Source organism: Budorcas taxicolor, chromosome 6 (assembly GCF_023091745.1).
Source record: "Budorcas taxicolor isolate Tak-1 chromosome 6, Takin1.1, whole genome shotgun sequence".
Classification (NCBI taxonomy): domain Eukaryota; kingdom Metazoa; phylum Chordata; class Mammalia; order Artiodactyla; family Bovidae; genus Budorcas; species Budorcas taxicolor.
Window position 1 is genome coordinate 9,528,882 of NC_068915.1, and position 24,107 is coordinate 9,552,988.

The following is a 24,107-nucleotide window of genomic DNA, read 5'->3' on the forward strand; positions in this document are numbered from 1 at the left end:
GTTCTCTACAACTTTTGGGACCAAAACACCCCAGCTCCTAGACATAAGAGGGAGCCTGTTACAGCCATTACCCTGGCAATGCTGTTCGCCCTGGGAGCAGCTGGGACAGGCACGGGCATCGCTTCCCTGACCACACAACATCAGGGCTTCATCACCCTGAGGGCCGCAATTGACGAAGACATCGCCCGCATAGAGAAGTCCATGACGGCCCTAGAGAAGTCCCTGACTTCCCTTTCCGAAGTGGTATTACAAAACCGCAGAGGACTAGACCTGGTCTTTTTGCAGCAGGGGGGCCTCTGTGTGGCCCTCAGAGAAGAATGCTGTTTTACGCTGATCATACTGGGGTGGTTCGTGAGTCCATGGCTAAAGTAAGAGAGGGATTAGAACGCAGGAGGAGAGAGAGGGAAGCTCAGCAGGGCTGGTTCGAGTTCTGGTTCCAGAGCTCCCCTTGGCTGACAACTTTGCTATCCTCCCTAGTGGGACCAATCATCATTCTCCTACTACTCCTGACTTTCGGGCCCTGTATCCTGAACAAGCTTTCGGCCTTTATCAAACAGAGGCTCGACACGGTCCAGCTGATGGTGCTGCGACAACAGTACCAAGGGCTTCCAACGAGCACTCCGTGGCAAGATTAACGGCAGACACCCCCTGTCATCCCGACCGTACCCTACCCCATCCCGGCCGTACCCTACCCCACGTCGTCCCCGTTCAGCAGGAAGTAGCCAGACAGAGTCGGCGCCCCTTGTCCTATATCAAAAAGGCCGGGATGAAAGGTCAGGGCGAGGTCAGGATGAAGGTCAGGGCAAGGTCAGGCATGCCCGGGCATGTCGGGACATGCCCCAGCAGAGGGCACTGCAGACACACCCCGGAGACGGGCCGGCAACCAAGCCGACCAATCAGGAGCCGACATGAAGCTCTCGCCGTCCAATCAGGAACCAACACGGAGCCCTTGAACACCAATCACCGCTGAGCCCGCATTTTCTTCCTTATATGGGAGCCCTGGCCCGGGTTATAAAACCCCTTCCCCACCCCTCACACCTCGCAGACTCCACAGACTCCCTTTACCCCGCAGACTCCCTTTGCTTCCCAGACCCCCCTCGCTCCCCTGCTTACCCACCCCCGGGAGTTCTGCCCGAGAGCGACCGCCCAATAAAAGGCCCTGTTCAACGGTCCATAGGGGTGGTTCCTTCTTCCCACGGCATTTCTTACAATAGCTTAATGAACTATACTCCACTGTCTTGAGTGTCCTCTGAGAAGTATTTTGTGACTTCAGATTCTACAACAAAAATACTAAAAATAGAAGTACCATATGATCCAATAATTTCACTCCTGAGTGTGTATTCTACATGGACAAAGAAAAAAATATTAATTAAAAAAGATACACACACCTCCATATTCATAGCATTCCTATTTACAAAAGCCAAGCTCAAGAGGTAGAGGACATATGTATATCCAAGACTAACCATGTTGATGTATGGCAAAAACCAACACAATATTGTAAAACCACTATCCTTTAATTAAAAATAGATTTTAAGAAATCAGAGAAAGACTAAGTCCTGTTAAGACTATCATGTTACTAGTGTCTGAATCTGTCCTATTCTCTCCATTCTCAGTGATGCTACATTATCAAGACAACATAACTCTTTTGTGGAGTTGTATGAAGCAATTTTGTCTGACTCTCACCAAATCATTTTCCAAAACACAGGCAATGGTATTTTCTTAAATACAAATGTTATCATGCTATTATTTTGCTAAAACAGTTGTTCATGTGCCTCCCACTTTTCCTAGAAATCTCTCACAACTTTTTAAAGTACGTACTTTACTAGATCTAGTTTATTTTACTGTTGAGTATCTACTCTACTTTACTCTACTGTTCTTTAGTTCATAACATCGACATGAGTTCTGTGAAAACTTCCTTAAACCAAACCTGGTTCTGTTTCACAAACACACTGTTTATCACCATGCATTTTCATTCCTTGATAACTATTCTTTCTCTACTAGTTTATAAACACAGAAGGAACTGTCTTTTAAACTTTAATATGCAAGGCTGAGTGTAGTGTTGGATTTAACAAATAGTATTTGCTGCTTCTTTAGAGCAGGCATAGTTAATACATGATTTGAGTCCTATTTTGAAGCAGGTAATACACTAGGTACTATAGTGATGTTGGATGTATAGTGAAGTGCTAACTTGCCTCCCTCGAGTAGCTTATTGTTTAATGTTGGCCATGCAAGGTATAAACTCATGGAAAATGATGAACGGTAAGCTATTTACCTTTGTCAAATACATAATACTGGGAATAATTTTTGTATGAAGTAATTCGAGGACAAACAAATAATTCTCTAATGCTTCTTTCCAAACTCCTATTAAGCCTCCTTCCTTGGCTGTCAACAGTGTCATTTCCATGATAAATGAGAATCAGGCATTCAATTTGAAAAATAAGCAAGCATTTTATGAATAAACATATTCATTTACATTCAGTTATATAACAAACATTGAAATTCTCTCATGTGGTCTGTACTATCCTAAATATGTAGACAAATAGCCACTAGTCACTAATAGTTCACATGATAAAAAGAGAAGAAGCAAACACATAATTTAAAACAATATGGTGATACTTCAATGATAGCCATTTGCAGAAGGTAAAAGTCAGAATCAAAACTACCTTGAATATCCATGAATGTCTGATATATTGGGGGAAATGGGTGGTATTATAATGATTAAACTGACTTAAATGTCCACATATCATCATTTTAATATCACTTAAATTTAATGGATATTTTCTGATATCTTCAAACATAAAAATTTATGTTACAACACTATAGCTCTATTATTTAATAAAATATATGTATATCAATAGTTGAAGTGAAAATAAATTATTAATTTAATTATGTGTGGATAATTTTATCTCATAAATATTTATAATGTAGATTATTTCTTCAGTAATGCCTTATATAGCATCTAAATTTTATATGATTTCTTTTCCTTTCCAATCCTTTCTTAGGCTAAGTGAATGTTGATCAGAAATTAAATAGTGAATGGAGAAAATGTAATAATTTCAGCAATTTAAAGTTTTTATAATAATTATGCAGAGGTAGTTAAATCTTTAGTTTAAAAATAAAATTATTAGTAACAGAAGAAATGGTTATGAAGTTTGATATGATCATAGAAAGACAGATTATAAATTTTCCAATATGGTACAGTCATTTTTAGAAGCATAAATACACGGAGCCAACTTAAAGACCAAGCTTTCTTTCCTGCTATTTTAGTGCTTTGAACTTAGAGCAATTAGTTTAAGTTAGTTTTCAGTCAATATTGAGGGTACCATTTTATGTAAGACAATTTTGTACCAATTATCCACCTTTGGAGTATAGTTAAGAACAAAGTGTTATTAGGCAGTTCATGTCGTTATTTGAAGGAAAAACAAATGAGTACCGTCTTCTGCTAAAGAAAAGGCACAATGCTGTGTCTCACTTAGGCACTGGAAAACAAGGTGTTTTTCTCCTCAACAACCTTGAAAACGGATGTGAATCAGTAGTATTTCCCCAGGAAGCAAAACCTACCTACGGGAACATCACAAGATACACCTTCTGGCCCACAGCACTGCACATTTGGAATGCTGCTGAAAGAGGTGGAGGTCATGGTGACAGTAGCGCCCCAGTGGAGAAGGTGCTAGGACATGAAGATAGATCTCCCTGCCAAAACCAATTACTATTTAACACTTTTCCTTGACCCAGGGACAGTTTCTTCTCTCTAAAGATGAAAACTGGGAACACCTGCATTGCATTAACAATATTAAATTCCAAAAAATGACTCAGATGAGGGAACTATTGAAAGGCTTAGTTATTCACATAAGTGTCATACTGAAGCAAGTAAATAAAATAATATAATAAAAAGATGTTTCTATCAAGAGAATCTAGGACAGATTTCTTGATAATTCAGACAGCTTTCCTGATATTTCACACAAAATGTGTAAGGATGTCTGTGATTCCATTCCTACTTTAAAATACTTTCACGTTGACAATAACTTTAAAGTAATTGTACATTAAACCATGGCAACTACATTTTGGTTGATTTTACACATTTTCTGTATTTTTCAAAATTATTTCTTCGTGATACAACTTAGTGAATTAACTGTTTTTCTTTTTTTCCCCAGGCCTGTCAGCTTAAGGACGCACAATACTTGCAGAAATTTCATAAACAGTTTAATTCCCCACCAGTGTGACCTGAGGAGTCATCAGCCTTTTTGTTTCCCTCTTCTTCTGAGTATCTTATAACACATGTCCTCACAAAAAAGTCTGAGAAGTTCTTTCCATTGTGATTCCCATTCTGCTACCAGTCCACATGATATTGCCCTTGAGCAAGGGTTTGGGCCATTTCCACCTTTACTCTTTCACCTATACAACTGATTGTCCTGGAGGACAGGGACCCTAGCTGTTCCACTGCACTACCTCCTCATTCTATATTGCTGCTGGAGACTCACAAGGTGACAATGCTGAACACATAGATTCGCTTTTCTGAAGAACTAGTTAAGTCTTGGGTATATAGATTTTGTTTTCCAATACAGATTTTATGTTAGTTTTATGGAAAGGCATAAACTATTTTGAAGATATTAATATATACACAATTACTGGGGTAGGAAATACTTAAAAATGACTGCAGCATCTTGTGGTATCAGAAAACTAGGAAGTGTTCAAAAATTAAAACAACAAATAGCTCACCCAGGATGAAATATCTGTCAAAGGGATACAGGAGCAAACTGAAAGAGCTCCCAGTGGCCAAACCTGGAACTGTTTGAGCAAAAATGTAGAGTATTCAGCATTACATTAAAATCCAATGCATGCATTAATAATCATAAGTCCATACTAATGTAAATAAATACATGAACCATAAATGAATGTATGACATATAAATAAATAAGAGAAATAACACAAAACTCTTGTACAGAAGAATTGTAAATAATAAGATAGTCCACTCTCAAGGTAATGAAGCGTTGCTGCTGCTACTGCTAAGTCGCTTCAGTCATGTCTTACTCTGTGGGACCCATAGAGGACAGCCCACCAGGCTCCCCCGTCCCTGGGATCCTCCAGGCAAGAACACTGGAGTGGGTTGCCATTTCCTTCTCCAATGCATGAAAGTGAAAAGTGAAAGTGAAGTCGCTCAGTCGTGTCTGACCCTCAGCGACCCCGTGGACTGCAGCCCACCAGGCTCCTCCGTCCATGGGATTTTCCAGGCAGGAGTACTGGAGTGGGGTGCCATCGCCTTCTCTGCATGAAGCGTTAACTCTTTACTATTTAAGAGTGAGCTGTGAAGAATGACTTCCTTGCAAAGAGTACAGTACCGAAAGAGAAAAAAAAAGATGTACTTTTAGTGGAGAAGTCTGTAAAGCACTACTTTAGTCAGTGATTAAGGTCAGGATCTACAGTAAGTCATGCTCCTAGTATGATATCATGTGATGAAAACTGTATTGTACTTTTGCACTTTTCTTATGCTTCTAAGCTCTTGCCTAAAGATCTGAGCAAACTTTGGGAAGCTTCATGCAAACATTATGGTTCTACTTAGATTCTCTCTCTCTAATTCTTGCAAATATTTCTATATAACTTCCCTGGTGGCTCAGTGGTAAAGAATCTGCCTGCAACGTAGGAGACTCAAGATCGATCCCTAGGTTGGAAACATTCCCTGGAGAATGAAATGGCCACCCACTCCAGTATTCTTGCCTGGAGAATCCCATGGATAGAGGAGACTGACGAGTTATAATCCATGGGGTCACAGGAGTCAGTAGGATTTATCCACTAAACCACCAGCCACCACCATGCCCTAATTAGAGTCAGCTATTCAGATATTTTTAAAACTCTATTTAAATGGTTTAGACATTATTGAAATAACATTTTATTATTTAATATTTTATACCACACTTAATAGTCATGATTATTAAAATGGTAGTTATAAGTGACTCTTTTTTATTTTAACACACTTTTTTTTAGGCATTCATGGTGCATCCAGATTATGAACAAAAAAGACGGAAACATTAGAACAACATGGTTCTTTTAAAGTATTACAGTATATTTTAGAAAAAAAAAATTGTGTGGGCTTCCTATCACAGTGTTTTCAGTAATAGTAGTTGATGTTTTAAAATTATAGCTTAAAGCAAGAATTATAGGTATAAAAATAAAAAAAAAATCATTTTAATATCTTTCCAACAGAGACCTTTTCAATTGTTATTTAACTGAGTTTCCAGGGATGAATTTCTCGCTGTAGAAACATATAAGAGGGCATGGTCTCTCAACAGTGAAAATTGTTTGAGTGCATGAGGAATTTGAAATTTATAATGAATGATATAAAACGTTTCCATAACTGATGTTATTTATCTTCAGTGTTTCATATATGTCAGTGCTTATTTGATACTTCCAGTGGTCATGTACAGAAGTGAGAGTTGGACTGTGAAGAAAGCTGATTGCTGAATAATTGATGCTTTTGAACTGTGGTGTTGGAGAAGACTCTTGAGACTCCCTTGGACTGCAAGGAGATCCAACCTGTCCATTCTAAAGGAGATCAGTCCTGGGGTTCATTGGAAGGACTGATGCTAAAGCTGAAACTCCAAAACTTTAGCCACCTCATGTGAAGAGTTGACTCATTGGAAAGACTCTGATGTTGGGAGGGATTGGGGGCAGGAGGAAAAGGGGATGACAGAGGAGGAGATGGCTGGATGGCATCACTGACTCAATGGACAAGAGTTTGGGTAAACTCCAGGAATTGGTGATGGACAGGGAGGCCTGGTGTTCTGCGATTCATGGGGTCACAAAGAGTTGGACATGACTGAGCAACTGAACTGAACTGAACTGAACCAGTTGTTAGTTTAATTCTTCTATTTTACGTAATGAATGTAAATTCAATATTTTTTCCTGTTAATGACACACTTTTACATGGAATATTAGGAGCCATTCTTATTTTTTGCTGCATTTTCAATGGTTTTGACCAGAGACAAAAAGCTCCTGTCTTCAAAACTCACTTTGGTTCTGACTGCTCTCAGGGGAATAATGACCACACAAAATTGGCAAAGGTTAAGACACTAGTATTTACTTAGATCATTTTTAAATAAAAACCCTGTGTAAGGGCAAGTATTCAGTAATACTTGAAAGAAAGCTGCCAAAATAAAACCTTCAGAGGAAGAATGTTTCTATTCTACCTTCATATACATGATATCTGGGAACATATCAAGAATGTTAACATGGGGAACCCCATACTTTCTCTGCTATAAAGAAAGGAGCAAACTGGCAGGAAAAGACATTTTTAGTACTGGCATGAGTTTTGTAAAATGTAAGGTCAAGTAATTTCTACCAAATAAAGAATGACCACAATTGGACTCAACGTCAACTCGGGTAAAGTCAACAGAAGTTCCCTGGGCTGTATGTATGGCTTATACTTTGTTCCCAGTTTGTCTCCAGGCATACTGATATAGATTGTGCTAGCATCAAGGACAAGGCACCAGAAGGGCCTGTGGAGCAGATGCATACAGGATATTTCACAGGATATTCACATAATTTTATTCTTAAAAATATTCTGGGGGATACAGTGATGATGTACTTCTGAGATAAAAATTCTTATCAGAAAGTTCAATTCTATGATATTTGAAACTTGTTTTTGTAATTTTAAATTTGATTTATGGATCGTTTTGAGGATCTGATTTGGTCTAAGAAAGCCATACTTTTTTAAAAATGCACATTTATCATGCTCTTCCAAGATGTTTGCAAATTCTTCAGACTGCATATATCCAAATGGAGAATGACTGGAACTTAAGTTTTAGAACTTCTATATGGAATGTCATCATTTAACTAAAAAAGATAAACAGGTAGATAAGAAGATGATTAATAGACATTGGATGTCAGTGTCTGTCATTTTTGCTCTTTTTGGTATTTTGTTACATTAATCTGGCTTTGTTAATCAGTTAGTGAAATCTGGGGATAATAAGGACAAAATAGTTGATTTATATATTTTTAAATATCTTGAATATACAAAGGCCTAGAAATGTATGTATATCATAGGTAAAGTATGTAGTTGTAGGAATTTTTCAATAAGTGAATGACTAAGGCAAAGAAAAATCACTCCTAATTAGAAAATCAATTCAATGGATATGATGAATAAAATCAAGTAAATTATTCTTGTTATTTTAGAATCCAAAAAGCTCTGAAAATAAAAGTTTTTTGAAAGTGACAGACTTTTGGCTATACAATCTGAATTGAATTTTAGTGAAGCTATATATAATCATTATTTTACATTATTTTGTCCCCATTCCTTTCTGAGAACATACATATTTTATGTAAACCTTTACCCTTCTGAAAACTTAAAAACAGTGTCTGAAATAAATCTGGCACTTAAATAAGAATCATTGAATCAAACTAAGAAAAATATACTGAATTACACATCTTATTTTTTTATATTTCTATTTTTTAACTATTTTGTTTTCCAGCATATTCTCCTTTTCTTTTGCAAAGAAAGGGAAATCTGGTGTCACTACCTGTTGAAGACCAGGATCTCTGTGTATTCTTGAGAATTTACTATTGTCTAAGTAAAGGGAACATTGTTTTAATTGCTAAGCCCTGTCCAACTCTTTTGCAACCCCATAGACTATAGCCTGCCAGGCTCCTCTGTCCATGGGATTTCCTGGCAAGAATACTTGAGTGGGTTACAATTTCCTTCAACAGGGGATCTACCTGACCCAGAGATCGAATCCACGTCTCTTGCACTGGCAGGCAGAGTGGTTCAGTGGTTAAGAATCTACCTACCAAATTGGCAGGCATGTGTCTAATCCCTGGGTTGGGAAGAGCCCCTAAGAAGGAAATGGCAACCCACTCCAGTATTCTTGTCTGGGAAATCCATGGTCAGAAGAGCCTGGTGGGCTACAGTACATAGGGATGCAAAAGAGTCAGACATGACTTAGGGACTACACAAGAGTGACAAATTAAAGGGAATAGTCAGATTTGGAGTCATGATTATTCATGCTTTTTTCCTGGATTACTTAATTTTATTAAACTCAGAATTCTCATTTGATAATAAAATTAATATACAAATAATGGGTTACTAGGATAATTATGGTAAGCAAAAATTTCTAAAGTATGTAAATACTTAGTACATTTCCATTTGCATTCAACTCTGTAACTACTTCAGAAGGAATCTGGAGAATATTAATAAAGTAACATCTGTGGAAAAAATACTTGTTTCCATTAATAATTTATAATTAATAAAGTATTCATAAAATTGTTTCATTAATAATTAAGATGTGAAGAATCAAAATTGGTTTATTCTTCACTGAAATGACAGTAATAGTAACAAAACAACGACAGTGATAATAATAATTATAGTAAATACTCAGTATTTACTCTTTACTTGGTGCTTTTCTAGGCATTTTACCATTTAACTACTTATGTGAAAAACCTTATGCATTAGATACCATTATAATTTACTTTTTTTTTTTAACAGAACAGGGAGCTGAGGCACACATGTAACTGCTGAAAATAACACATCAAGCAAATGACTGAGAAGGTGCTCTTAACTATTGTGCTATATGGTTGCTATTAGAAGTCAATTATGTCTAGATGTATTTTATGAAAACAGCAACATAGCATTTTAGGAAAACAATTCTCTTATTAGAAGACTAATTCCTCACCAAAATACTATTGTGTAGTCAATATTTCTAATTTCCATGATTGATTGGTAGATGGTAAACAGTTTTGTTGTGAGCAGCAAAATCAAAATTTTTCATTCTGGCAGATAAAAATCACATGCTTATTTCATTAGCATGGCTTTATAGATCACTTTTTAAACTCCACACATTATAGACAGCTTTTTCTTAAAAATGCTAATGGCCTTGTTAATTAAAATGCAGTGTCTATTTTCAAATTTCTCTTTGAACCTGGGGCAATTTTTTTCATTCTTGTATGTCTCATGAAGCTATAATAATTAGTGGTAGAATCATGGTTTGAAGTTTAGGGTATTCATTTCAGGAAAAAGAAGTTGAGCATAATTTAAAGGCTAAACTTATATAAAATTGCCTTATTATCACAGTGTTTCAGCATAACATGTGCTGAAAAACAGCATAGTACTCCAACTAGCCTAATTATCTTTTAGACACTGAACAACTTGCTATGAACAGCAGACAGAGCTGCCTGCATTTCCCAGAGCATCCAAACAAGTACATGTGGAATTTGATCATGCAAAGTGCTTTTGAGTTGTTCTCCTAAGGTAATTCTCTATTCCTGGTGGTATTCCCCATTTGTCACTCCACTCCTTTTAATGCTCTACTGCACTGTCTGCTTTGCTTTGTTTTGTATTCCCAGCTGCTACTCAGTTCTTGGCTCTGACAGCTGGATTATGAATGGCATTTGAGGTTAATTAAATCAGTGATGAATTTTAAATAGAGGCACATAATTAGGGCAGCAAGACCTAGAAGAAAAATCAAATTTACTGAGAGTAGTCTAGAGGAAACCAAGTATGATGCCCCAGTTAGAGAGGAGCCGAGCCTCTAGGAATTCTCCAGAGCTTATCCAGGAAGTAAATGTCTACCTCAAATGGAGAATCCGTCACTCATCATACCATCTAGACAGCATGAAACTGGGTTAGTGTCATTGTTTGGACCATGTAGGATATTAAAAATATGGATGTGATTTCTGAATTTTCATTTATAATTGCATTTGGCACTATTTTGACAGAACTTAGGACACCACCCATGCAAGCATAATAGATTTTTTTTTTCTGAAAGTCACATATCAAAATGCAAAGCACCAAGCTTCCTTCATAACAGTGCAGAACAGAAAGATGTTTAGAAACGGTTTAAATTCTCCAGACTTTGAAAAAATTACTTTTTACTGTTTTTTTTTTTTTTAAGAAAAGCTTCTTTAACATATCTTTTCCTTTGTTTTGATCCTCCACATCAATACTGATCTTAGTCTAAACTTCTCACTTATAAACTTCTGACTTAGTCTAAACTTCTCACTTATAAACTTATAAGCTTCTCATATATAAACTTAAATTTGTATGTCACATTATATGTAGACTAAAATTGAAAATTTAAATTTGCATTAAATGTTATCTTCATCAGTCCCATAAGACAAACAAAAATGTCAAAACTCTGCAAATATTGGCACCTACAGAGCACATTCTATAACAAAATGCTTACTTTAGCAGTTTATTGATCCCTATCTGAGAAAGAATAATATACATGTAAGAGTATGTTTAACACTTTTGAAGATAAAAGTTTATTATTCTACTTAACAGTTTATTTTCAATAAATAAGTTTTAATACATTATCTTATATCTTAATACATAATCTTTTAATACATTATAAGATAATGTATTGTATCCCACTATGCAATTAGTCCTATGTCTGCGAAACTGACAATAATTACAGTTCAAGTAGGGCTTCTACTTCCAGGCATGCTGCTGCTGCTAAGTCGCTTCAGTCGTGTCCAACTCTGTGCAACCCCTTAGATGGCAGCCTACCAGGCTCCCCCGTCCCTGGGATTCTCCAGGCAAGAACACTGGAGTGGGTTGCCATTTCCTTCTCCAACCCATGAAAGTGAAAAGCAAAAGTGAAGTTGCTCAGTCGTGTCCGACTCTTAGAGACCCCATGGACTGCAGCCTATTAGGCTCCTCCCTCCATGGGATTTTCCAGGCAAGAGTACTGCAGTGGGGTGCCATTGCCTTCTCCAAAACTTTTAGGCATGAGTAAGTGCTAAAACTGCAGAGTAAACAGAGGAAACTAGACAAAATGTATAAAATGACCCTTTTCAGTAAAAGGAAAAAAAGCAGAGCAGGACAGTTACCCTGCCTTAAAAGAAAACAGTAAGGTTAACCATACTATCACTGTTGAGTTTGCAAAACATTCTTCACAGAGAAAATCAAACAAAGCCAAGTAATTCTGTAGAGTTAAGGAACCAGAGATAGTTCCAGGTTGCTGAGTCAGCGGAAATCTGTGGGGACACTCACTGGAGAGGAAGATGCTAGGCAGAGAAAGAGCTCAAGAAACCTGTGTATTATCCCCTAGAGGATGATATTGACTATAGTCACATAGGCATAGGGTGAAATTGAAGAGGCCAGGAAAAGAATGACAAGGGGGACGAAGCAGCTCATGTATACCTGCCTGCTTGTGTGTTAAGTCACTTAAGTCATGCCCTACTTTGTGCAATCCTATGAACTCTAGCCCCCCAGACTCCTCTGTCCATGGGATTCTCCAGGCAAAAATACTGGAATGTGTTGCCATTCTCTCATCCAGGGGATCTTCCCAAACCCTGTCTCTTATGTCTCCTTCATTGGCAGGTGTGTTCTTTACCACTAGGACCACCTGGGAAGCCCCATGTGTATCTAGCTGATTCTAAAATTCCATAGCACAAATGGACAGTTTTTGTTGAATGATTGTGATTCAGTAGACTCAAGCAGGGGCACCACCTTGATAGTAGAACTAATCTGGTCTATAGTGAAAATTCAATGAGACTTGTATTAACAAGGATTGTAAACAAGCCTCAAATACTCACCTGAATCACAAGGAAATTGAATGACTGCTCAACCAACTTGAACACCCCATTTCATTGTGTGAGTGTTTAAATTACTTTTCTACATCAGTCAGATACAAAACAAGTAAATACGATGAGGAAGGGATACTACTGTTACTGTTAAGTCAGTTCAGTCATGTCCGACACTGTGCAACCCCTTAGACGGCAGCCCACCAGGCTCCCCCATCCCTGGGACTCTCCAGGCAAGAACATTGGAGTGTGTTGACATTTCCTTCTCCAGTGCATGAAAGTGAAAAGTGAAAGTGAAGTCGCTCAGTCATGTCCGACTGTTAGCGACCCCATGGACTGCAGCCCACCAGGCTCCTCCGTCCATGGGATTTTCCAGGCAAGAGTACTGGAGTGGGGTGCCATTGCCTTCTCTGAGAACTGATTCCACTCTAAAGTCATGCCAACACAACTCCAAGGGATACCTCTTAATTTTCCTTCAACTGTTCTTCAGTAACTTCCTTCACCATACACTGTAAGGATAACAAAGTCTCCTCTTCTGAACAGTGGTCTTATCCCTTCCTCCATTGTGCTGACATGACTTTAGAGTGGAATCAGTTGTCACACTTGTAAGATTATCTACAGAGATTTATCTGTCCTTATGCACAATAGGAAAAGATAGATTCTTGGAATATCCTGGGTTGGACTTTGCCATATGAGGCCAACTATGGGAGAGACAGGCAAAATATTAAAAGTCTGATAACAGATATAGGATTCTGGGGAAGTCATTTGTGCAGCCTATATCTCAGTTTTTTCACTTATAAAAATAGGTGGTTGTTCTTAATGATTCTCTACAATTTAAACACTTTTATAATTTATCTATTTGTTTTATTACAACAAGCGGAATTTTAGTTATTGGCTAGAAATGGGAAATTTTTGCAGAGACTGTAAGATACTATTATGTTTGTTCTATTTCTCCATTTACACTGAAAACAATAGTATAAATGCTGACCTAAGCTCCTTAAAATAGTTTAGAGTTTTAAAAAATGTTTAAATATTTACTCTGCTAAAATACAACCATAGAATCTGAAGGATAATTGTTATACTCTGTTGAATAAAGAAAGCCTGAGAAGAATGAAAGATAATAGTGGTAGCTAGAATCCAGACTTGAAATTAAGCTCTGATACTAAGCATAGGACTGATTCTATCATAAACATTATGGTTCTAAAAGTGACAGTCACTCAGTCATGTCCAACACTTTGCAACCCCATGGACTATACAGTTCATGGGATTCTCCAGGCCAGAATATTGCAGTGGGAAACCTTTCCCTTCTCCAGGGAATCCTCCCAACCCAGGAATCAAACCCAGGTCTCCTACATTGTAGGCAGATTCTTTACCAGCTGGGGCACAAGGGAAGCCCAAGCATACTGGAGTGGGTAACCTATTCCTTCTCCAGGGGATCTTCCTGATCCAGAAATTAAACCAGGGTCTCCTACGTTGCAGGTGGATTCTTTACCAACTGAGCTATAAAAAATTGTTTTCAATTTTTAGTAAACAAGTATGCTTATTGATTAATACAACTGACATTTCCTTAGGACTATTCAAATATTATATACAAGTAAAAAGTCTTATTCATGCAATATTCATGATTTTATTGTGAAGATAAAATAGTTTAAAGACTAATTGAAAAAAGAAGAAAAGATATAGTTGCCCAATTAAGCACTTCAACATTAAAAGTGTAATATGTCTGATGACATTTAAATTTAAAAGGCCATGCCTTGCTTCCAGCTCTGCTTTTAATTCTAAAATATCTGGCTTAATGAAAATCTTTAAGAAGATTATTATCTTTCCTTTCTGGAATGAGACGTATATATAATTTTACATGAGTCTGTTATTCAAATGACAATGATGCTATTTGATTGGCTACATAGTATAGATATTATTTTCCAAAATATTATAGAAATATTTTTTCAAAGATGTTATAGAAAAATAAAGTTAAATAAATAGATATTTTTTATCTAAGCCATAAAGTTTTTATTTCTGAATACAGAAATCTTTCATTTTAAATCTGTGGTTTTATTAAATAAAAAATCAAACACATTTAAATAGATGAATTAAAATTCTTAAATTATAATAAGTTGTTTTTTAAAAATTTCATGTTATTTTTATTATAAGAATATCAGAAGTGAATGGGAAAAAATAGAGTATAAAGTGACTTCTCTACTTCTATGATTATTTTGAGCCTCTACCTTCTGCTCCCTATTCAAGTGATTCAGATATATGCACTGCAGGAGACATGGCTGAGAACTATGTTTGGGTCCAGGGAGAAAATAAGAAATAAAATTAAGTTACTTTGCTGAAGAATATAATAATCTAATATTTTTATCTGTTTGTGGGTTCTGCATTAGTAAACCTGCATGCCTATGAGTGAGGGGACAATTTAAAAAGCAAAACAAATCAGAGGTTAAAATGTAAGGTATTTAAATCAAAGTACAGCAGAAGGAAATTTGATCTAAATGGTAGGGCCAAGGAAGCCCTTGTGTTGGATATAACTTGTCAATGCAAAGTTGAATCAGGAATAATGCATCTTTAGGCTGAGAAATGTGGGAAGGATTAAATAATGGTATGAATAATGTAGAGATTGAAAAAGCATAGTATTTTCAGAGGATTCAGTTCAGTTCAGAGGACTCAGGGTAGTTTAAATACAGTATTTGAGGCAAGAATTGGCTGTGATACTAAAAAAATTTAATCACATTCGAATTGTGGAAGGTCTTGAATTTTTTTCTAAGAACCTTCATGTCTGTTTTCTAAATAGTTGAGAACCATATGGGATATTCAGAAAGGTAAATGAGAAAATCCCATCTGTATTAGGGAGGAAAATTCTGACAAATATATGAAGAATTAATTGGAGAGAGAAGAAAGAGTCACCTGAGAAAAATGAAAATACTAATCGTAATTCCCATAGTATAACGTTATTGAGAAACAGTTGAAGTGAGAATAGAATATTAAACCAAAAAAACCCAATGTTATTTGCTTGAAAGTTAATTCAAGTTTGTAACTGAAATGATTATATCAATATAAGACATCTATCTACCTGTTGCTTATAAAAGCATGTGCTATTGATAAATCATATTTTAGAATCTAATTTCAAGTATTTACAATTTATTGTCAATTGACTTTACATTAACAACTGTTAAGTGTTGAATGAGTGACAAGATAAAAATAATATCTATGATATATACTTCAAAAATATATAGATACTAAAATTATGGCTTATTTGCAATATTCAAACTTGTAATTATGTGTGTCTTTAACCTTACATATGCTTCAGTCTGGCAGATAAGATCAGCAATACACATACTAACCTTTCTTTTCATGTTTAGCCTTGAAAACTTAGTTTTTAGATGAAAATATATCCCTATTAAAATGGAGGAGTTAGCATACTTCTTGTCTGCAAATGCTCACTTGACTCAATGCAGACGTTTACTCTGTACTCTGTTCCTTTGTTTCCCACATATTGAGGTTCAGAGTGGATAGGAAAGCCAAATACTAAGACCATCTGTCAGGACCTGGGGGAGTTTGTCATTATTCACTGCTTCCTCATGGTGTAAGGTCAATACCACAACAACGTATGATTGAATAAATATTCAAGAGGAAGACAAATTGTTTCAAAGTAGGAACTACTGGCAGTCAATACAATCTGTGTAACAAAAAAGCAGAGAAGCAGCTTCCAGACTCTGTGTTGCCACTAGGGACTGATTACTTTGGGGAGCTGAGAAGTCTCAACCTAAAAGTAACATTGTTATAAGTGGCATTATTTAATAGTATCTTCCCAGATATAGTTTCTAGCTACCCAAACGTGCTTATTTCAGCATGGGTGGCAAATTATATTTGAAAATAAGAACAAATGAAAAGGTATTTATCTTTATCCATATGTGGTACTTCCTGTAAGATATAATCAATAGAATGTTGTCTTAGGAGATAGTTAATTCTAAATAGAACAACGTTAAATGTTAAAAGCTTTCATTTAGGAAGTAGGGTAAAACATGACTGAAACTATAATAAATATTTCCTTTGTCCAAAACTGAATAATGTACGATAAAATTTTTGAAAGCTTCTAAGAGAGGGTAATAAAATCTACCTGATATTTTAAAACTGTGTGCTAAGTAACTTCAGTCATATCTAAATCTTTGTGACCCAATGGGCTGTAACCTGCCAGACTCCTCCATCCATGGGATTTTGCAGGCCAGAATACTGCAGTGGGTTGCCATGCCCTCCTTCAGGTGATCTTTCTGGCCCAGGGATCAAATTCGTGTCTCCTGTGACTCCTGCATTGCAGGCAGATTCTTTACCTCCGAGACACCAGTGAAAAAATACAGCATGCTAGACACTGTACATTAAAAAAAAAAAAAAAAAAAAAATCCTATTTTCTTCATTGTTTCTTTAGTTTTTCCTCAGGAGAGTTAGTTTACCTGGATCAGCAATGCTAATTTCACTTTTCAGGGATAACTATAAGTACCTTTATCTTTACCCAATTCTATATGTAACTGGTCATTTTTACTTCAATGAGAAATGTTTTGATGGAACTGAACAACATATTCCAGTGCAGTTGTAGTGACTCTATAATCATCCCAGGCTACATTTTCTGGTAAGTGTTGTAGAAGCTAAAGGCTGTGAGTACAGAGGTTGTACACAAGATGACATGTCTTTATTAATAACATGGCAAATATGCTATAGTAATGTATGCATTTTTGCTGTTATATACCTATAACCAAACTAATATTGAAAACATCAAGTCAAATATTAAGTTGTATTTGCTCTCTTTGACATAAATTGCAGTAATTTTTTTTTTCTGATCTACCTCCTATAATAATGAAAATAAAAGCAAAAATAAATGGGATTTAATTAAACTTAAAAGCCTTTGCACAGCAAAGAAAACCATCAACAAAGTGAAAAGATGATGCGCAGAATGGGAAAAAATATCTGCAAATGAAGTGACCAACAAGAGATTAACCTTCAAAATATACAAACAACTCACACAGCTCTAGGTCAAAAATCAAACAACTCAATCAAAAAGTGGGCAGAAGATCTAAAGAGACATTTCTCTGAAGAAGACATCAGTTCAGTTCAGTTCAGTTCAGTCGCTAATGTCTTACATATTGTCAAAAAGCACATGAAAAGATGCTCAATGTCACTAATTATTAGAGAAATGCAAATCAACACTACAATGAGACACCACTTCATACCAGTCAGAATGTCCATCATCAAAAAGTCTACAAAAAATAAATGCTGGAGAAAATATTACTCTCCTACACTGTTGGTGGGAATGTAAATTGGTAAAACCACTATGGAAAACAGTATGGAGTTTCCTTAAAAATGATGTTACTCCTACACTGTTCGTGGAGAAAGTGTTACTCTCCTACACTGTTGGGGGGAATGTAAATTGGTAAAACCACTATGGAAATCAGTATGGAGGTTCCTTAAAAATAATACAGAAATATCACTACTGGTCATATATCCTGAGAAAACCATAATCCAAAGAATGCATGCACCCCAATGTTCATTGCAGCACTATTTATGATAGCCAGAACATGGAAGCAACGTAAACATCCATAACCAGAGGATAAGGTATCCATAGGTGCATGGATTAATCTCTGGACTTTCTATTTTGTTTCATTGATCTATATTTTTCTCTTTGTGACAGTATCATACTGTCTTGATGACTAGCTTTGTAGTATAGTCTGAAGTCAGGGAGGTTGATTCCTCTGTTTCCATTTTTGTTTCTCAAGATTGCTTTGGCTATTTGAGTTTTTTTGTGTTTCCATACAAATTGTGAAATTATTTGTTTTAGTTCTGTGAAATACTGTTGATAACTTGGTAGGGATTGCATTCAATCTATAGATTGCTTTGGGTAGTATACTCATTTTCACTATATTGATTCTTCTGATCCATGAACAAAGTATATTTCTCTATCTATTTGTGTCATTTTTATTTATTTCATCAGTGTTTTATAGTTTTCTATATGTAGGTCTTTTGTTTCCTTGGGTAAATTTATTCCTAAGTATTTTATTCTTTTCATTGCAATGGTCAATGGGATTTTTCCCTGAATTTCTCTTTTTGTTTCTCATTGTTAGTGCATAGGGATATGAAGGATTTCTGTGTATTAATTTTATATCCTGAAACTTTACTATATTCATTGATTAGCTTTAGCAATTTTCTGGTGGTGTCTTTAGGCTTTTCTGTGTAGAGGGTCATGTCATCTGCAAACAGTGAGAGGTTTACTTCTTCTTTTCCAATCTGGATTCCTTTTATTTATTTTTCTTCTTTGATTGCTATACCTAGAACTTTCAAAACTATGTTGAATAGTAGTGGTGAGAGTGGGCACCCTTGTCTTCTTCCTGACTTCAGGGGAAATTCTTCAATTTTTTGCCATTGAGGATAATGTTTGTTGTGGGTTTATCATATATGGCTTTTATTATATTGAGGTATTTTCCTTCTATGCCTGCTTTCTGGAGAGTTTTTTTTTTTAATCATAAGTGGATGTTGAATTTTGTCAAAGGCTTTCTCTGCATCTATTGAGATAATCATATGGTTTTTATCCTTCAATTTATTAATGTGATGTATCACATTGATTGATTTGGAAATATTGAAGAATCCTTGCATCTGTGGGATAAAGCCCACTTGGTCATAATGTAGGATATTTTTAAATATTTGTTGGATTCTGTTTGCTAGGATTTTCTTGAGGATTTTTGCATCTATGTTCACCAGCAATATTGGCCTGTAGTTTTCTTTTTTTGTGTCATCTTTGTCTGGTTTTGGTATTAGGGTGATGGTGGCCTCATAGAATGAGTTTGGGAGTTTACCTTCCTCTGCAATTTTCTGGAAGAATTTGAGTAGGATAGGTGTTATCTCTTATCTAAATTTTTGGTAGAATTCACAAATGAAGCCATCTGGTCTTGGAGTTTTGTTTGTTGGAAGATTTTTGATTACAGTTTCAATTTCTGTGCTTGTGATGGGTCTGTTAAAATTTTCTATTTCTTCCTGGTTCAGTTTTGGAAGGTTATACTTTTCTAAGAATTCGTTCATGTCTTCCAAGTTGTCCATTTTATTGGCATATAGTCCCTGACAGTAGTCTTTTATGATCCTTTGTATTTCTGTGTTGTTGTTGATATCTCCATTTTAATTTCTAATTTTGTTGATTTGATTCTTCTCCATTTTTTTTCTTCTTGATGAGTCTGGCTAATGGTTTGTTTATTTTATTTATCTTCTCAAATAACCAGCTTTTAGCTTTGTTGATTTTTGCTATCGTCTCCTTTGTTTCTTTTTCACTTCTTTCTACTCTGATTTTTGTTACATCTTCCCTTCTATTAACTATTGAGTTCTTAATTTCTTCTTTGTCTAGTTGCTTTATGTATAAAGTTAGGTTATTTATTTAATATTTCTATTGTTTCTTGAGATAGACTTGCATTGCCATGAACCTTCCTCTTAGCACTGTTTTTACTGAGTCCTATATGTTTTAGGTTGTTGTGTTTTCATTTTTATTTATTTCTATGTACATTTTGATTTCCTTTTTGATTTCTTCCATGCTTTGTTGGTTATTCAGAAGAGAGTTGTTTAGCCCCCATATGTTTGTGTTTTTAATAGTTTTTTCTTGTAGTTGACATATAATCTTACTGCACTGTGATCAGAAAAGTTGCTTGAGATGATTTCAAATTTTTTTTTTTTTTCTGAATTTACCAAGGCTACACTTATGGCCTAGGATGTGATCTATCCTGGACAGTGTTCCCTGTGCACTTGAGAAAAAGGTGAAATTCATTGATTTGGGGTGAAATGTCCTATAGATATCAATTAGGTCTAACTGGTATATTGTATCATTTAAAGCTTGTGTTTTCTTGCTAACATTGTTTGGTTGATCTATCCACAGGTGAGAACAGGGGTATTAAGTCTCCCACTATTATTGTGTTGCTGTTAATTTCCCCTTTCATACTTGTTAGCATTTGCCTTATCTATTGAGTTGCTTCTATGTTGGGTGCATCAGTTCAGTTCAGTCATTCAGTCCTGTCCGATTCTTTGCAACCCCATGAATCACAGCATGCCAGGCCTCTCTGTCCATCACCAACTCCCAGACTCACGTCCATTGAGTCAGTGATTCCATCCAGCCATCTCATCCTCTGTCATCCCCTTCTCCTCTTGCCCCCAATCCCTCCCAGCATCAGAGTCTTTTCCAATGAGTCAACTCTTCCCATGAGGTGGCCAAAGTACTGGAGTTTCAGCTTTAGCATCATTCCTTCCAAAGAATTCCCAAGGCTGATCTCCTTCAGAATGGATTTGTTCAATCTCCTTACAGTCCAAGGGACTCTCAAGAGTCTTCTCCAACACCACAGTTCAAAACCATCAATTCTTTGGCACTCAGCCTTCTTCACAGTCCAACTCTCACATCCATACATGACCACAGGAAAAACTATAGCTTTGACTAGACGGACCTTAGTCGGAAAAGTAATGTCTTTGCTTTTCAATATGCTATCTAGGTTGGTCATAACTTTTCTTCCAAGGAGTAACCGTCTTTTAATTTCATGGTTGCAATCACCATCTGCAGTGATTTTGGAGCCCCCCAAACTAAAGTCTGACACTGTTTCCACTTTTTCCCCATCTATTTCCCATGAAGTGGTTGGACCGGATGACACGATCTTCGTTTTCTGAATGTTGAGCTTTAAGCCAACTTTTTCGCTCTCCTCTTTCACTTTCATCAAGAGGCTTTTTAGTTCCTCTTCACTTTCTGCCATAAGGGTGGTGTCATCTGCATATCTAAGGTTATTGATATTTTTGCCGGCAATCTTGATTCCAGCTTGTGTTTCTTCCAGTCCAGCGTTTCTCATGATGTACTCTGCATATAAGTTAAATAAGCAGAGTGACAATATACAGCTTTGACGTACTCCTTTTCCTATTTGGAACCAGTCTGTTATTCCATGTCCAGTTCTAACTGTTGCTTCCTGATCTGCATACAGATTTCTCAAGAGGGAGGTGAGATGGTCTGGTATTTCCATCTCTTTCAGAATTTTTCACAGTTTATTGTGATCCATGGAAAAGAAATGAAAAAAGCAAAATGGCTGTCTGGGGAGGCCTTACAAATAGCTGTGAAAAGAAGAGAAGCAAAAAGCAAAGGAGAAAAGGAAAGATATAAGCATGTGAATGCAGAGTTCCAAAGAATAGCAAGAAGAGATAAGAAAGCCTTCCTCAGGGATCAATGCAAGGAAATAGAGGAAAACAACAGAATGGGAAAGACTAGAGATCTCTTCAAGAAAATTAGAGATACCAAGGGAACATTTCATGCAAAGATGGGCTTGATAAAGGACAGAAATGGTATGGACCTAAGAGAAGGAGAAGATATTAAGAAAAGGTGGCAAGAATACACAGAAGAACTTTATAAAATAGATCTTCATGACCCAGATAATCACGATGGTGGGATCACTCATCTAGAGCAAGACATTCTGGAATGTGAAGTTAAGTGGGCCTTAGAAAGCATCACTATGAACAAAGCTAGTGGAGGTGATGGAATTCCAGTTGAGCTATTTCAAATCCTGAAAGATGATGCTGTGAAAGTTTTGCACTCAATATGCCAGCAAATTTGGAAAACTCAGCAGTTGGGGGCATATATATTTATAATTGTTGTATCTTCTTCTTGGATTGATCTTTGATCATTAGGTAGTGTCCTTCTTTGTCTCTTTTCATGGTCTTTATTTCAAAGTCTATTCTATCTAATATGAATATTGCTACTCCTGCTTTCTTTTGGTCTCCATTTTCATGACCTATCTTTTCCAATTCTTCACTTTCAGTCTGTATGTGTCCCTTGGCTTGCGGTGGGTGAGAATATATAAGGGTCTTATTTTTTTTATCCACTCAGCCAGGCTTTGACTTTTGGTTGGGGCATTCAACACATCTACATTTAAGGTAATTATTGATAAGTATGATCTCGTTGCCATTTACTTTGTTGGTTGGGGTTCGATTTTATAAACCTCTCTGTGTTTCCTGTCTAGAGAAGATCCTTTAGCATTTGTTGGAGAGCTGGTTTGGTGGTGTTGAATTCTCTCAGGTTTTGTTTGTCTGTAAAGCTTTTGATTTCTCCTTCATATCTGAATGATATCCTTGCTGAGTATAGTAATCTGGGTTGTAGGTTTTTCTCTTTCATCACTTCAAGTATGTCCTGCCATTCCCTTCTGGCCTGAAGAGTTGCTATTGAAAGATCAGCTGTTATCCTTATGCGAATTCTTTTGAGTGTTATTTGTCGCTTTTCTCTTGCTGCTTTTAATATTTATTCTTTTGTTTGATCTTCATTAGTTTGAATAATATGTGTCTTGAGGTGTTTTGCCTTGGGTTTATCCTGTTTGGGACTCTCTGGGTGGAGCTTGGTTTCAGTGTAGGTATGGAAACTTTTGGGTGAGCTCTTATTTATAAATGTTCCCTTGAATCAGAAGTTCTCTGATGTTCTCAAGTTTTGGAGTTAAGCCTCCTGCCTCTGGTTTCCAGTCTTTCTCTTACAGTAACCTCAAGACTTCTCCATCCATACAGTACAGATGGTAAAAACAGTTAGGTTAATGGTGAAACAATTCTCCACAGCGAGGGACCACCCAGAGAGGTTCACAGAATTACATAGAGCCAGAGACAAGGGAGATAGAAGTGACCAGGAGAAGAGGGGAATCAAAAGAGAAGAGGGCAATCTAGCCAGTAATCAGTTTCCTAAGTGTTCTCCAGAGACAGTCACAGAGTTAAGTAGAGAAGAGAAAGAGGAGGAAGAAGATAGACGTGACCTGAGGGAGAAAAGGGGAGAGAGCAATCAAGCCAGTAATCAAATCACTGAGTGAAAATTGATACTGTAGATTAGATTCTTAAGGGTACAAAACTGAAAACAAATACCAGAAAGCAAAGATTAAAAATCTACAATAGAGGTTAGTCTCTCAAAAATATAATTAAAAATACAAAATGAAATCAATTACAAAATTTAGTATATATATATATATGTGTATATGAAATTTGCTTTAAAAAAGTTTTTTTTTTTTTTGCAAGGTAATAGTAGGCTATAAAGTGAAAATCAAAGGAGCAATAAATAACTTAATTTTTTTTAAAAAATTAAAGAGTGATAATAGTAAAAATATATCTAGGAATTTTTCTGGAGCTGTTATGGTCAGTGTGGGGTCAGTTCAGTTTCAGATGGTTCCTTGCTCCGTCTTGTACTTGTTCTCAAGGTCTATAGGCCCCCTCCAATGCTTAGTCAGTTTTAACTACAGGGTTTTAATCTGTTTTATCTGTCACTCACAGAGCAGTTCCCTCCTCTTTGTTTATTTTGGCTTTCTCTTTTCGCAAGTGTCTTCTGTGTCTAATTTTTGCCCTGACACAAGGGGGTGAAGGTGGTCACTAATTTAGGCTTACTTGTTCAGTTGTGTGGTGGGGAGGGAGGGACACTGCAAACAAATATTACTGGCATGTGTGGGGAGTGCTTGCAGTGTATGGACCACACTGGATTTGCCACAGCTTAAGGCAGCATGTGCTTCCCAGGTCTACACTGCTCAGGCTCCAGGATGCTCTACAAGGGGACTGTTAGAAGTGGACCCTGCATTTCGTGT